The sequence below is a fragment of the Sciurus vulgaris genome, assembly GCF_902686455.1.
Source record: "Sciurus vulgaris genome assembly, chromosome: 5".
NCBI lineage: Eukaryota > Metazoa > Chordata > Mammalia > Rodentia > Sciuridae > Sciurus > Sciurus vulgaris.
Genome location: NC_136465.1, coordinates 130089279 through 130103109, shown reverse-complemented (window position 1 = coordinate 130103109; position 13831 = coordinate 130089279). Strand labels below are relative to the sequence as shown.

Below are 13831 nucleotides of genomic sequence, written 5' to 3'. Positions count from 1 at the left end.
TTTCAAGAATATAAACAACAATAAATGTTGGCAAGGATGTAGGGAAAAAGGTACACTCATACACTGCTGGTGGGAATGCAAATTTTTGCAATCACTATGGAAAGCGATATAGAGATTCTTCAGAACACTTGGAATGGAACCACCATTTGACCCAGCTATCCTACTTCTCAGTTTATACCCAAAGGACTTCAAATCAGCATACAACTGTAACTCAGTCACATCATATGTGTGTGTGTGTGTATGTATATATGATGAAATATTACTCAGTTTTAAAGAAGAATGAAATTATGTAATTTGCCAGTAAATGGATGGAGCTAGAGAATATCATGCTAAGTGAAATAAGTCAATCCCAAAAAACCAAAGGCTGAATGTTTTTCTGATATGCAGTTGCTAATTCACAATAAGGGGGCAGGGTTAGGGAAGAATAAAGTTAATCTGGATTAGACAGAGGGGAGTGAAGGGAGGGGAGGGAGTATGGGGGGGTAGTAAGGATAACAGATTAAAACAGACATTAAGACCCTATGTTCACATATGATTATGGTGTAATCTCATCATGTACAACCAGAATAAGAATTTATACTCCTTTTATGTATGATGTATCAAAATGCTATCTATTTTCATGTATAAATTAGAACAAAAAAAAAAAAAAAACAGAATAAATGTGCATGAAGGCTCCTGAAGGAATAGAAAAAAAAAAAACCTAGGAAAAATAATTTTTTGTGTTGAAAACTCCAGAACCTAGACACTTATTTGAGCTTTATCAAAGTAATTCAAGTCCAATTGGCACCTGTTTGGGGCTGAAAACTCTAACCAGTATAAAGGGTAGAAAATTGCCAAAAGCACATCCTTTTCAGATTTTCAGTGACTCGATTTTCTCAAACTAACACAATGTCCCACATATAACTTTATGTGCAGTATTTTGGGTGTTCATGGTTATCAACTGGAGGGAAAATCACAGATGCTTTCTAAACCTTAATGTTGGCACTTGGATATCAATTCTACTTGTGCAAATAAGATATCTTTCTCTGTTATCAAAATGCAAACACCTGCTGAGTGATATATTTACTCAGAAAAAAAAATGGTGACTAATCTGGCATCCAAAATAATAAGCCCAGAGGAATTAGATTTGAACAAAGAGACATTAAACTGGATGATATAGCAAGAGAAATGAAAGAAGGATTCCTTTTTGGTATTCCATATAATGAAGCAGAAAAGTCTTGGACAACTTGAAAATGCAAATTAAAATAATATACCCTTTTTGAGATTATCAAATTGAAAACGATGAAAATATTTCATGTGGGCAAAGATGTGAAGAAATGGAGACTCTCACACAGTTCTGAGGAAACACAGAGCAGTTATGATGTACAGTGGATCCTAGGAAAAGTTTCCTGTGTGCACAAGGAAGCACATGCAAGGGTATCACTGCAATGTTGCTAAACACAGTGATATGTAGCAGGCAATTTAAGTGAATATTAGTAAGAGAACAGATTGACAAATTTTGAAATAATTATTCTGTGGTATATTTTACTGCATATCACTAAAAATAAATAAATGGAAGTACTCTATCAACATGAATAACCTTCAGCAATCTAATGTTGAATGATCAAAGCAAGATATGAAAAATATGCAAAATATAACACCTTTCATATAAAGTTTAGGAACACAAAACCATACTCAATGTTTTTAGCTATCTATACATTGTAAATTCAGAAACATCATGGGAATGCTACATATAAAATTAAAAATAGTGTTTGCTTTTAGAAAAAGGGAGGAAGGGGAAAGAACTGAGTTGAGAGGTGGCACACAACTTGCTTAAACTCTATCTTTAACATTTTATTTTTTGTAAAAATGGAACTGTGAGAAAATGTAAATATTTAACAAAGCTGTATGACAGGCACATAGCCACTCATTTTATTCTGAATACTTTTCTCTAGGCTTGAGATGTTTTATAAAGACATAAACAAACAAACTTCCTAAGTTCCTGGAGCTAAGAAGTAGAGGAACTGGGGTAAAGGTTGGTCTGAGTCTAGAGTCCATGCTAATTTTCCCTGTTTCCTACTGCTTCTTCCATCCTGAGGCATTTCTGACTTCCTGCTTTGTTCCACCACTGAACCCTGTAGGGACTTCCTCCCACAACATCTGCAAATGGTGTAACATTTCTTTGCTCACAAGTCTACCTTCCTTTGCTTGATTATAAGTTCCCAAAGGCTCATTTGCTCCCATCTGAAATAGTGTTTGGCACATAGTTGAATTTATGTAAATGTTTAGTGAATGTAGGAATGAATTGTGGTAGGTAGGATAACCGGGAGAGTATTGTAATACTGCAATGGAGAACTAACGAAAGAACTAGGAAGCAATAATTGGAATAAAAAAGAAGAATGTAGACCAGAGATGACTTTGCAGTTTCTAGGATATGGGAAGTGGGATATGGAATAAGAAGAAACATGGAAGTATTGAGCATGGATAGATTTTGAATGTTTGTGTCAAATTTGTTTCTAAGCACCACGTGTATTCATTTAACTGTCCCCCACTCCAAATACGATGACATATGTACTCTTACTATCACTACTTTGCAAAGGAGGAAATGGAAACACCAAGAGGCTAAGTAACTTGCTTAGTTGAGCTTGAACATGGAAAATTGGCTTTGTCCATGCTACTGATCAGTATGCCCCAAGATCAAAAAGAAACTGGGAAGGCCAGAGAATGAATGAAAATGTTTTACATTTGCTTTGTTTAACATAATATGATAGATGATTATAAAACTTTAAGGTCAAATATCCTGCATCCCTGCTAAGACTGAAGACAGACATAGATTTTGGAATATTGGTGAACAGGGCAGGGCAGTAGGAGTACCTGCCTCAGGCACAGGTTGTGGGAAACTGAGGGCAGAGAAATCAAAAACAAAATTATAACACACAAAATGTCTACCTTTTTATTTTTGTTATAAGCCAACATTTCTAAACAACAGAAACCTTCTCTACTTTTTTAAATCTAAATTCCACACAATTGCTGTTGTTAGTATATATTTTAAAAGTACTCATCCTTTAATCATCATTGTTTTCTATATAGAATATTTTTTGAATAATTTTTTGTTATGAAGTTAATTTGGTCCCATTAAGATTTCAAAGAAATTCATGAAGACACATGTAACAAAGTTCCAAATTTCTCCCCTAATTCCTAGTAGTTTAGAAACAGAATTGGGGATAACCAGTGGGATTGTTGGATGGCAAATGATATATAGTAGGTGTGTGAAGAAGTGATGGATTTCAAGGAGCTGGTATGAGCATCTAAAAATAGTTGGCCATGGTACCTGAGTTCTACTGGAGGCAAGAGAGACCATACAGGAACTGAGTGACTGAGAAGAGAATGAGGCCAAAGGGCAGAGCAGGAGCTCTGCAGATCCACTGGAAAGTAGGAAGCTTCACTCTGTGGTGGATAATGTCAGTGTATGTTTAGTGACTCCCTTCCCAGCCTAACAACAAAGGAAATCCTATGATGTTTTACATTTTTTCTTTCAGAAAATCTTATTCTCTGAATGTCCTTAAGAAGCAACAATTTAGAAGGGAGGAGTTAAATGTGCAGTAGGCAGTACAAACAGAAATATCCTATATAGGATAGTAAAAAATGCTTTGACCAGCATTCTAGGTTTAAAGTTCAGTCCCTCTTGGTGGCCTTCCTCTGAGGACACTGTACATCACCAGTCTTAGCTACCAAAGCTTTCTTCAGTGACCATTATTCTCCTCTTCAAGGAAACAGAGAAGAGGATTTCTTTGGTACTCAGGGTGTGATCAAGTCATTTTTGAGCATTCCCTGATCTTGTGAACTCCTGCCCCTCATCTCTGCCTCCTCAGGTCCCATTTTCCTGGCCCAGCGCAGACCTCTCAGCCCAAAGCTCAGACGCTTTCCCAGTTGCCCCAGCACTTCAGTCTCAACCTTCTCGGAACCACGTAACGACACGTCTGCCACTGAACATGAGCTTCTTTTATCCCAGGTCTCCTGAAGCCTATGAATCAGTGCATTTTAAAGCCAGGGGAGGTTTCACAGAAAACCCAATCCAATTCCTTTATTTTACTAATGAGAAATTTGAAACTCAGAGAAACTGAGTAAATGACAGAACCAAGATGAACTCGAGCCCTCCTCTGTTGTTACTTGGTGACCTTTTTACTGTGGTATGTGTGTGGCCTAAAAGGATGAGGTTGTTCCTTCAGGAATGGGACTTGTTTCAATCTATCGCATGTACATGCTGGGTCCTCAAAAGATATTCACACACAGTGATATGATCTGTTATCAAATCATACAAGGCAGGTGGAAGAAGAATAAATGCTTATGAGGACAGATCTTACAGTTTAAAAAAATAATTAATGTTTTCAATGCTTACATGCATAAGATTTCCTTTTAAAAGAATTAGAAGTTTTCCATTTTTCATATAAGATGATCAGGTGCTTCTATCTTGTTTCTACAAACAAAATTACATTCATCACTCTTAACATTGTTCCCTTAATTTACAGTTAAGGGTGGTCTTGTTTAGGATTTCTATGATCAGAATAGTAACAGATATTTGATTCCTAGAAGAGAAAAATTCTACCACAGAATTCTTGTACCAGTTAACTTTGTGAATATTGATTAATTTCAGAAAAAAACATCAAGGAGTGAATTTCATAAACAAAAACATTTACATAGTTTAATTTAATTGGCAATATGGATTAGAAAAAAATGGAATGAAAACCAAAGCAAATATAAGGTCATATGCTGGGAGTTGAACCAAAACTGATACTAGAAATTGACAATTTCATCATTATGAATTTTGTTACTCAAAAATCAATCTATTACCCAAGGTTATCCAAAGTCTTATGATTTGTGATTTGGCACTCATCACCCTGAACAACTCTGACTTCCTTTGAAAAGTGGTTACAGAGCTCCTGCCATTCCCAATTCAACCAGCCCACCTGTGACCATGTGAAGAAGAAATCCCCTAGAATCGTTCAAAGTTTGCTGTGACACTATCACAACTTAAGCAGAGCTCTGCCTGCTCATTTCAAGGTGGATGAAATCTCAGGAAGAGCTTGTGAGCTTCCAGAAATAGACAGACTGTCAGAATAATTCCTCCCCTGAGCTCAGTTGGGACATTATTCCAGCCACACAGCCTCCTTCTGACTCCCCACCCTAGCTTTCCTCTTTCCTCTCCCCTCCTCGTATGGTAGAAATGACAAACACCACAAACACCACCCACTCGCAGTCAGTTCTCCTAATTCCACCCACAGCAGCTAAATATCTAAAGAAAACACATTTATATGTTTAAAAATGTAAAATGGAGATAGCATTTTCACAGAAAAGTGTTCTCACCCTCTTGGTGCTAGTCCTTGGGGTATTTTTCTTCGAAATGCGTTTCTTCCCAAATGACTACAGCTTTTGCTGGCATTTTTTGTGAAAGTATATTCAAGACCTCCTTAGGAGTCAGAAAAGCTACCTGAATTTGTAGACAGTTTCCGGTTGGGCTCACGTTTTTGCAGAACGTACACTTAAGTGTGCAGAAGGTGGGCAAGGTGTCTGAAAAAACAGGAAGCACCTGTGAATGTGTGACTTTATTTGTGGAAGCAGGAGGCTCCCTCTCAGATGGCTCAAGATGCTTCCTGCTATTTCACCTATGAGCATTTTTTAAGGCCTTATTCTTCAGAGTTCTAGAACAGGCTTCTGAATGGCAGGATTATTTGAAAAGTCATATGTATCCATGGGTATAGAGTAAATTCATAACTTTCCTATTTTTCTTTTTGCTGGAGATACGGATATGCTTGGGAATGATGTTGGCTTTTAATTGCAATGGGGGAATTATAACCAAATGAGATCTGAGGTAACAGATTTGTGTAGCTTTCAAGGTTCCTATTTTAGTAAAAAACAAGTTTTCATTAATTGATTAACTTATTTGGTAAACAGTACTAAGAGCAAGCCACTGAGATAGATTCTAGAAATATACTGGAGACAGAAAAAAATGGTTGCATCCCTGTCCTCTATTTCTGCCCTAAAATTACCAAAAATAAAGTGTCATATTTCAAACTAGCATTTTTATGTTTGTCTGTGTTTCTATGATTTAGTGAGGTGCTATTAAGCACAAATGTAACTGACAAAAGTCCCTTCCTCCATTGGATCTGTTGGTGGTGGCAGTCCCTGCCAGTGACATCTAGGCCACACATTAGTGACACTGTTGGCTAATTAGATTAAACCTGTTTCTTGACTGGAGATACCACATAAGTTGTTACCTTTTCAGATATACACTTGACCATATGTAAACCAACTATGAGGGGTCTCTGGGTTGTCAGAGAGATATTATCACTGTGTTCTACAATTTGTCAGTAATTCTATTTTCATATCTAAGCATAAAGAATGGGATATGGGAATGAATGTGGTTCACCTCTTCATATAAATGTGGTAAGAAAAACAAGACATGTGTGTGTGACCTGAACAAGTCATGCTGTCAAGAACTTTAGTTTCTTCATCTAAACATGAAGGACTGAATCTGCTGTGTTTTTCAAATGTAATATTTTGCAATTCTAGGTAAATCTGTTTTCTGTATTTCCTTGGGAGATACAGAACTCACATAATGCCCAGTGAAGGAAGTCACAAGTGATTATTTGGTGGAAAACCTGGACAAACTTGATTTCCTTGGGTACTTGAACAAAGCATCTGAAGATAAATTAGTGATTGTGCAGAGGAATGAGAAGGATGTTTCTAGCACTTTTTCCAGCTTTTCTCTGGATGAAGAGAGTCCTGAACAGATTCGAAGTGGGCAGGCAGTGTGGCTGACTTCCAAGATCATTCTTAGAGGACTGAGATGATCCACCCAGATTTATGAGGTTTTGAAGCTTGTTTCTATTGGGTTGCTTTGCCTATATTATGTAAGCAATACTAGGTGAGTCCTCCAATTTTGCCAATGTGTTTAATTTGAATAGTTATTTCCTGAACTTCCATGGCACAGGTTTCCAGTTGTAGAGCCAGATCACTGCCTCTCCCTCCTGCTCCCCCCTATACTTTCACAGCCAGGCAGCAGGAGCGCTACCGTAACTACAGTATCTGAAAATGAGGCCCTTCCAGCTGGAGAAGATTTAGAGTCCCTGAAGGCCACTCAATGACAACATGTGAGTCACAGGAGATGTGTTAACACAGGAAGGAATACCTCTCTTGATTTATACTGCACTTGTTAGGGTAGAAAGCTTCATTTTCACAGCAAGATTTAGAAGAAGAGGTTATCCTGGTGAAAATCCATGCATGGGCCATGGCACCTGCCATCAAGAAAGAAGAGATGACTGAATTGGAAATGATCCCCAAGCATGGGGCACCTGGAAAATAAAAAGAGATGACAAGGGAACTATTTTCAATGAACCTGCAGGTATAGCTGTGTGAATGCTGTAATTAGTTAGGAGTTGATCTTTTGGCAGTGTACATTGAATAAAATGTAGAGTGGCTGAGGAGGAAGAAATCTGGATTTGTTTAGTTTTTATTTAAAAAGTAATTTTTATTGTGTTTTACAGTAATAAAAAATGTATGTGCTTACCCAAAATTTACCACAATAGAACAAAAAAGAGTAAGGTATTAGAAAAAAGTATGTGCATTCCCAAGAGCAGGCTTCCTGCAGTATTTTCATTGCCAGATAGTTTCAGATGTCAGTTTTCTTCTTTCTTATTGATAAACCTGCTAATAGAAGGATGGATAATTACTGATTATGAAAATGAAAAAAAATGAAGATAGAGAAATTTTTTAAAAGTATGCAGAAATGCTAAGGTCTTAGGGTACCCAAACAATTTTTTAAAAAGAATGACATCATTTGAAGATCTATTATACCAGATCTCAAGATTTAAATAGTCAAGACAGTGTGTGCTGACAGATGATAGACATATATTCAATAGAATACAGACCTACATGTTTATGGGCAATTGATTTTCTAGAAAGAGTTCAAAACTATTCAACAGCAAATAGCTTTTTCTACAAATGTCACTATAACAATAGAATGTCTGTATGAAAAAAATAAATCTCATCCATGAGCCACTATAGCATAATATAACTTTTCCTTTCTTATACAACTTTCTTTCCCTCTAGTTAACAACTGTTGGATTTTTAAAAGGTTCATGCTCATGTGCACAGATTCACACTACAATATGCCCTGCACCACTGTTACTGTAGAGAAAGCCTCAAACTGTTTGTCCATCAGTGGGAGAGAGTTGTGAAACTGGTTCTTCTCTCACTGGAATGTGGTTCTGCCATTAAAGAGGAAGAGGGCATTACATTTATGATGAGGAGGTGCCAACTCAAGAGAATTCTTCAGAACTGAAACTGTGAAATGTGAAGCAGAGGGTCTTTGTAAATAGGTCATATGGGGGAGGCCCTTGTGCCAGTCCTGTTCTTAGATGTGATTTGTAATTCACCAAGTGGGCTCTAGCATAAAGGGACCCTGGAGCAGGAAGGATCAGAAACTCAGGTTCACAGGTACATATGCCAACAATCTGTTTTCCACATAAGAGGTACCAAGGAGGGTACATCTTAGTTTGCAGCTGTAAGGACGCTTCTGTGATCTCCTGGAAAGAGTGGTCAAGGGCCACAGAAGTCCCCTTTCTAGCAAGCACCATGAGTGCCCAGCTCCCCGGGCGGAGGGTGGCTCAGACTGGCCATAGTCTTCTTTTGCCACAGGTGTACTTCAGCTGTGGCCTGCAAGTCACTTGGAAAAAGGTTCAGGGAAAGCATCCAAACAAGGTCTCAGGGTCTGCCTAATGCCCAAGAAGCTCATCAAATATTCACCCTTTCCTTGGTGAGCAAAGAAGGCAGATCCTGAGGTGGCCCAGGCCACAGATGCCTTCCAAATGCTCCAAGATTACTGGATCCACATTTCCAGATTTCTCTCTCCTTGACATGCATGTAGATTTTGCCACACTACTCAGTGAGTCTGCTTATCCCTGCGTGGAAGACAAACATGCAGCTCTTGTGGGCGATAAGACAATTGAGGTCCCTGAAGACACTCCACCATGCAGAACAAGGGGGTGGATAAGTCAAGAAGGAAAAAAAAAAAAAAAAAGCAGAATGAGCGTTGGGCAAGATAAAATCGAAAAGTGGGTCAGGCACAGGGTCAGGGGTCCCTTATGTTAGAGCAGTGGCTCAGCTCCATACAGTAAGTTGTCCTCCCATGGGTCATGCTTCCCTGAGCTGATGGGGAGCCTGTCCCTGTATAAGACACAGATGTGCAGACATCCACACATACACACACCCACAGTGTTCAAGGTTTTCATGGTCACATCCCCAGTGTGGCATCGTTTTAGCTTCCATCTGGGAAGGAAGGGCAGTTCCAGGGCTTCCAGTTGGCCTTTCCTATGGCAGGATCCTCATGTTCTGAGCTGGACAGTTAACTCATACCAGGCCCAGCTTCATGGAGCAGTCAGGAATCTGCTGCATTCTGAGTCAGCCCATTACAGCTAGCACAGAGCCAGCACCCAGAGGTGTGGGTGCTTCTCCATCCCCAGTCAACGAAGGCCCTTCTCCTACTCACCTGGTGCCTCCTGCAGAAGCCTCCGCCACCTGGGGTTCCATATAGTCACTGGCCCTGTCTGCCCTGAGATTCAATCAGTCTGGTAGAGACCAAGGCCCATTCCCACCTGCTTAAAGGGTGGAGAGGATGGGGAGGAGGATTCTGACTCCCCATCAACAATACAGCTCTTGGTGCTGAGATACAGACTGCCTCCACCAATCCCCATCCCCAACTTGCTCAAAAGACATTTGAGAGGCCATCTTCCTTTGTATTTCAAAATACACCCTCCAGGACTCCTGACCCCAGCCACATCCTGGCACTATATTAGGCAATGGAGGCACAAAGACAAAAGAATTTTCTAAACTGTAGTCCAATTGGAAAGTCCATATAAATTAATAAGTACATGATAAATATTAAAAGGTAAGCCTAGAAGAGGTATTGGAAACCAAGAAAAGAAATTTAACATTCTAACTGGAATAAATTAAGCATTAGGAGTTAATGAATAAAAGTGTCCACAAAAATGGGCCTTATAGGTCAAAATCGGGCAATCAAACTGTCCTCTCATTTTTTATTCCATGAAGAATGTTGTGTCCAGACAGGAACGACTTCTAGGATGTCACATCCTAATCAATGATGTGGGATTTTCTTAGGTTCTGTAGGAGCAGCTGTAAATGCAACAGCAGACAAATTTTTCTGAGATGTAACAGGCACCCTTGGAATTGGATAAACCTAGTGTCTTATAAACTGTGAGTTAAACGATTTTTCTAACCTCTTTTGGCAAGCTCCTCACATATACAGTACTGCCGAGCTCACAAGTTATTGTAAGAATATGAGACAACATGTGTGGCACATAGCAGGCAACCATATATATTACAGAACTTTTTAACTGGAATACAAAGTGCTTCCCTAGAGAGTAGGAAGATTTTGTTTCTGTGTTATTTTTCTTAGTCTAAGAAAAATAATTTTTTCACCAATGCATTTGATTCTATTCCCTTCCATCTCTTTTGAACCCCACTATACAAACCGAATGAGTTCTTGGCTAGTACATACTGCTAAGTATTTCTATCCCAGTTAGGAAAGAGTTCTCCTTTTCCTGGGATGATGGAAGTCCTGCTCTGGGTATAAGGCTTGGTGAGGGAAGCAAAACTGCATTGCAAACCCACCTGCAACTGACTAACCAAGAACTTTGAAACAGAGCAAAACCTTCACAATCAGACACGATGGCACTTCTTTACTCCACCACTTCAAAACTATTGGGGTGGGTTGTTATGGGTTGTCCTTCACACTTCAAAACTAACTGTTGGGGTGGGTTGCTATGGGTTAAATTGTGTACTTTGCCTAGCAAAAGTATACTTTAAAGTTTATTTATCAGGTTTCTCCAGAGAAACAGAGAAAACAGAACAGGTAGACAAAGAGATTTATTATGAGGCATTGGTTCATGAAGATGTCCTATGAGCTGAGATCTGTAAAATGGAGACTCAAGAAAGTCAAAAGCATAGCTTCAATTCAAGCCCAGAGATCTGAGAACCATGGAAGTCAATGATATAAATCCCACTCTGAGTCTGAAGGTCAATAAAATAGGAGTGGCAATATCCAGTGGCAGAAGATGGATATGCTAGCTTAAGAACGTGGGGCAAATTCACCCTTCTTCCATCTTTTTCTTCTATTTCTGCCTTGAAGGGATTGGATGATATCTACTCACATTGGGGATGGTGAATCTTCTGTTTTTCAGTCTATGGATTCAAATGCTAATCTATTCCAGAAATGTTCTCAGGAACATGTTTAGAAATAATATTTAGCAGCTATCTGGGCATTCTTTAGTATAGTTATCACATTAAATAAATATATCAAACTTCCAACTTCTAGTACCTAACATGTGATCTTACTTTGAAATTGTGTCATAGCAGATGTAATTAATTATACAAGAATATACTGGACCAAGGTAGGTTCATAATCAAGTATGAGTAGTGTCCTTATCTAATGGTGTAATCTGAACATAAGACACACACAGGGATAATGTCATATGAAGATGAGGGAAGATATTGGGGTGATGCATCTACATGCCAAGGAAAACCAAGAAGTACAGAAAACCCCAGAAGTTAGGAGTGAAGGATGAGACAGATTCTCATTCACAGTCCTTAGAAGGAATCAGTCTTGGTGAGGGTTGATAATTTTAGACTTATGCTTCCAGATTATGAGAGAGTGAATTCCTATTGTTTAAGCCACCCAGCTTACTTATTTACCTGGTACTTGGTTAAGGCGACACTATAAAACTTATATGGTGCTCTAACTAGATCTAGATGAGTGGGGTATCAGTGAAGTACTAGTAATACTCCAGCTATTGTTAGATCAATTAGTAGGCCCAATTCTCCACCATCCCTGTACCCATGCTGTTTGCCATGCAACAGTGCAGTACTTCCCCTCCCCTTGAAAGTGATGTCTTTTCTCTGTTCTCGGACTTTTGGGCAGACATTGCGTGATGCCAGTTGCAAGCCTGGGTCTAAAAAATCCTTGTTTGTTTCTACTTTTCCTCTTGGCATAGTCAACAGGGAGTGCTGCTTTTGCCACTGGGTTCCAGGAGGAGAATGATGGCCTCAAGGAGAAGAGGCCCTCCAGCAGAGGTGTCGTGACTAACTCTAAAACTTGTAAGAAATAAATATTTACTTTTACAAACCTTCGATACCTTACAGGTTGTTGTCAATAGCATCAGTGACCGATACAGCTACTTTCATTTTCTTCTTTTCTTTTAGTCTAGTTTCGTCTATCAAATATTATAATCTTATTATGAATTTTACTTCATGTTTGCTGAGAGGGCATTACTTATTATAAAAAGGGGACATTTGGTTAGATAGAAATTAGAATGATCTACTATATGATCTCTAGAAGTTCCTACCACTACTGATATATCATGTGCTCTTAAATGCTGAATACATTAAAACCATAGCAAGTTAAATTTTAAGTTTGAAAAGAGACATGACTATTTGAAAAATCTCAAGAAAATAACAAGCTCTGACCCTGATTGTACTATTTAACTTTTCTGAACTCTGTTTCTTCATTGTTTAATGTGGAAATAAAAATATCAACTTATAAGGTATGTGGGTATAAAATTCATTATCATACTATGTACAAGTTATAGTAGATAACCTGAGTTCAGTTTTCAAAGTTGACTTTAGGCTATAATAGCAAGACCTGTGGTGGAGACAAAATTATGTATTTTCCACACCATTTTCTCTAGCTGAAAACTCAGGGTAGTCTACTGGCTTGATCACAATAATGTGAGTTATTTCTAGGCTTAGTTCTTAAAATCAGAGTGACTCTATAATCCTCACTTCCAGGTGACCTCTGGAGTCACATGGAACAAATGGCTTGGCCACAAAATGGAGGATAGTCTCCAGACCCTTTCTCAACTATAAGGTAACTTTCCCTATGGTTGAGAATTGGGGTTTGTTTGGTAGAGCAAAAAACATGACTGTGTATCTAAAACAACATCACAGACCACAATTTCAGAAGACAGCTTCTAAGGAAAGTGACAAGTTCCTTTCTATGACTAGTTTGGTTCTGGAACTCACACCTTAAGGGAAACAATTTTGTGGGAGAATAAAAAAGGAATGATGAAGGAAGGAAAAAAATCTATAAATCATGAAAAATGAAAAATCATGAAATTAAATTAATCTGTGGAGTTCTATGATTGTCTTTAAACAGTTCAAGTTTGGGAGAAAAGTTTTCTTTTTCCATATGCAAGCTAATGGGCTGAAGACAGGGCTAGATATTGGCTTAATATGCAGCTGAAATTTCATTCTCTGAAAATCTCACAGAGTGCTTCTTGAGAGAATATGTTTCTTTGAAAGAAAAACTCCTATATTAGATCAAAAGCTGAATTGAGTGACATCTAGGTATCCCTCATCGTCAAAAGATTATATTTCTAGCTGGGGGTGGTGGTGCACGCCTGTAATACTAGCTACTTGGGAGGCCCTATGCAACTCACTGAGACCCTGTCTCTAATAAAATATATAAAAGGGCTGAGGATGGGCTCAGTGGTTAAACACTCCTGGATTCAATCCCTAGTACCAAAAAAAAAAAAAAAAAAAGAAAGAGATTATTTTTCTAAAAACTGTTACTTTGGGGTATTCCACTTTTTCTAAATTATGCTTTAGCATATTACAATTTGTTTAAATCAAAGCACACTTGAAATGCAGGGCAATATACATGCACTTGTTTTAGTCACAGTTTCTGAAAATGCACAGTAAGTTCATTTTGGTTCCAGCCAATGTTGAGCTCCTTTTCTGCGATCTAATTCAAATATCAACAACGTGAGGCGACAATGGG

General features: G+C 38.4%; 1 long non-coding RNA gene across 3 annotated transcripts in view; it reads right to left on the bottom strand.

Annotated features, from left to right (window-relative positions):
• The window catches only part of LOC306662497, a 166900-nt gene extending 161435 nt beyond the window's left edge, over positions 1-5465 (bottom strand). For all 3 annotated transcript variants that reach the window (XR_013764128.1, XR_013764129.1, XR_013764130.1), the window contains exon 1: positions 5344-5465. This is a non-coding gene — a long non-coding RNA (uncharacterized lncRNA). The remainder of the gene's footprint in view (positions 1-5343) is intronic.
• Between the last annotated feature and the right edge of the window lie 8366 nt (positions 5466-13831).